Source organism: Cervus canadensis, chromosome 26, assembly GCF_019320065.1.
Source record: "Cervus canadensis isolate Bull #8, Minnesota chromosome 26, ASM1932006v1, whole genome shotgun sequence".
Classification (NCBI taxonomy): Eukaryota; Metazoa; Chordata; class Mammalia; order Artiodactyla; family Cervidae; genus Cervus; species Cervus canadensis.
This window is the reverse complement of record NC_057411.1, coordinates 1,807,770-1,810,627: the sequence shown is the minus strand read 5'-3', so window position 1 is coordinate 1,810,627 and position 2,858 is coordinate 1,807,770.

Below are 2,858 nucleotides of genomic sequence, written 5' to 3'. Positions count from 1 at the left end.
CTGGCGCTCCACCTCCTGCTGCTCTTCCTCAGCCTGGGTGCGCCTTGCCAAGTCGGGAGGGAACTGTTTATAGGCAGCCTGCAAGAATCCTTGGGTTCCTGGGCCTGTGAGGGAAGTAAAGAAGGAAAAAGGAAGAGGGCTCCGGGTTAAGGACCAGGAGCAGACCCAATGGAGGCATAGAGCACCTCAGGCAACTTGACTCCTGATTCAGTTAGAAATAGTCTTAATTGTTTGTATTAGCGATCTAACTGTGGTACCTTCAAGAAGAAGTTTATTCCTCTCTTAAATGAAAGAAGTCTAAAGGACTTTTGTAGTAGCTCCTCAAACTCTTTAGCTTTCTGCTCCACCATCCTGGTTCATTGCTTTCATCCTTCAAGTTTGCTTCATGATCCAGCGTGGCTGCCAGGAGCTCTAGCCATCACATCCATATTCCGGACAACAGGAAGGAGGAACCAAGGAAGGGTTAAAGGAGTATTCACACCCTTTGCCTTTTACAGAGCCTTCCTAGAAATCCCATACAGCAACTCTGCCTACATCTCAGTGGCCAGAGCTCAGCCACTCACCTGTTCCTGACTGCAGAAGAGGCTATGTGACATACGAGACCCTGAGAGTGGTTTGAGGGAAAGGGGAAAATGAAGCCTGTTAGTAGCAGCACAACCTCCAGTTTCTGTCCTGCTCTGGCTCCAAATTTGCACACCCACCTAGCAAGAAAGCAGTTCCTAAAGCATCGTATTTATTTGTTATCCAAATATCCCCCTGGAGAATGTTAAGATTTCTCCCATATGTCTATGTTATACTATACTCTCTTACAGAAGAATTTTAGTAGAGTTTGTTCCATGTCAGAACACAACTAAGGATAGTTTAACTTAACAACAATATTTTACCAGCTGAGCCACAAGGGAAGCCCTAACAACATATTTTAAACTCCCCTCAACTCTTGGTCTGAAAAGTTACCTGGCTCTGACAAGAGACCTAGGTCCTAGTCTTAGCAAAGGCATCATCAGTCTGAATTCTTTATTCAATGTCATTGGTTCTCATGTACTCACCTATAGGAAGTCACCATAGGCACTGGTGACGCATGGTGGGAGGCGCTGGGGGCAGGTGTTAGGCTCCTGGGTGGTTCCTTGGCAGGTTTGCTTTGATCCTGGCCGGGAACCCCATGGACAGAGGAGCCTGGCAGGCTATAATCCATGGGGTTGCAAAGAGTCAGACACGACTTATCGACTAAACAACAACAGGACAGGTGGGAGGTCACAGGGGTGACCTCCAAGTTGAGAGCTGAAGGTCAAGCAGAGGTTATTCAGATTGTAAATAACAAAAAAAGTCACAAGATCAAAGGATGAAAGATCCTTGGGCCACAGTACAGAGGATGAACTGGAGAGGGGCCTGTGTGGAGGTGAGGAACCCGGCGATGAGGCTGTTGCTCCGTCCAGAGGAGCCGGAGGGGCAGACTCACCTTGGATGGTGAGAAAGGATACAGAGTCATGCTGGAGGTGACATCAGAGAATGTGGTGAGGAGTATCTGATCTAGGATGGGAAGAGGGATTCAAACATGATGGCGGGCTTCCAGCTCAGGGTTTCTAGCTTCGGACACTAGCTGGTGATGTGGGGGACTGGCTGATGTGGGGGAACAGGCCAGGACTTGTGGCTGAAGCCTGCCCTGTACCTGCCTCCTGAGAAGTCAGGCAAGTGGACACACTGGCCCACGTAGCCTGACTCCCCTGACACCCTTTCCCACAGAAATGGCTCCTCCTGAGGCAGAAAGCATCCTCTGGGAGGCTGACCTGGCCCAGAGGCCAGCACAGACGCTGGGAGAAGCTCGGGACTGTTTGGTTGGGGAATGCTGAGGCCTGGGAACATAAGATTGACATGGGTGCTGGGTGGCCATGTGCTTGTGGGAAGGGGCAAAGGCAAAAGTCAGCAGGAGGCAGGGGGGCCTCCAAGTGCCCTGGGGCAGAGGTCTCAGGACCCAGGTGTAAGGGCAGGGCTGCCAGGAGAAAGCAGGGTGCAAGGAGATGCTGGCTTTAGTTCTGGGCAGCTTGTGTTTGAAGGACCTATGGAGATAACTGGGCTTCCCAGCTGGCGCTAGTGGTAAAGAACCTGCTTATTAACACAGGAGATGTAATAAGAGACCTGGGTTCAATCCCTGGGGCCAGGAAGATCCCCTGAAGAAGGGCATGGCACCCCACTCCAGGACTCTTGCCTGGAGACGACGCCCATGGAGAGAGGAGCCGGGCGGGCTACAGTCCATACGGTAGCAAACAGTTGCACACAACTGAAGCGATTTAGCACACGTGCATGTGGAGATAACCAGGAGGTAGTCAGAGCTGTCATTCTGGGACACAGAAAGAAGATTTTGAAATCACACTTCTCACACTGGCTCCCCTCAGCATCATTTATAAGACAGGGCTCTGCAGGTCTGTGGGACTGGGTCCCTGAGTTTCCTTTCTCCTCTAGCATTCTCTGGACTGTAAACCAGCCTCCTCACCCCACTGCCCTGCCCAGGGGCTGCCTGGCCTGCGTGGAGGCAGAGTCTGAGGAAGCCTGTTCGAGGGACCCAGCCTCGCCCGATTCACCAAATTCTTGTAATCAGTTTAGTTACACGACAGAGTTCGGATCAGAGTGAGGATTAGCAGAGGAAGTTTGTGAACAGTGCTTTGAACTTCACAGATGAAAGCCCCCTCCCCCGTTCTCACAAAGAAAGTCCGGGGTATGAAGGCATGGCCCCCACCCCCTCCAGCCTCTCCCCCACCCGCTGCAGCCGGCTGACGAGCCCTTGGCATCCCAAACGGCCTTCCCCCACCATGGCATTCCACCCAGGTCTCCCAGAGCGGGGAAATGGATTCTGTCCTCAGCCC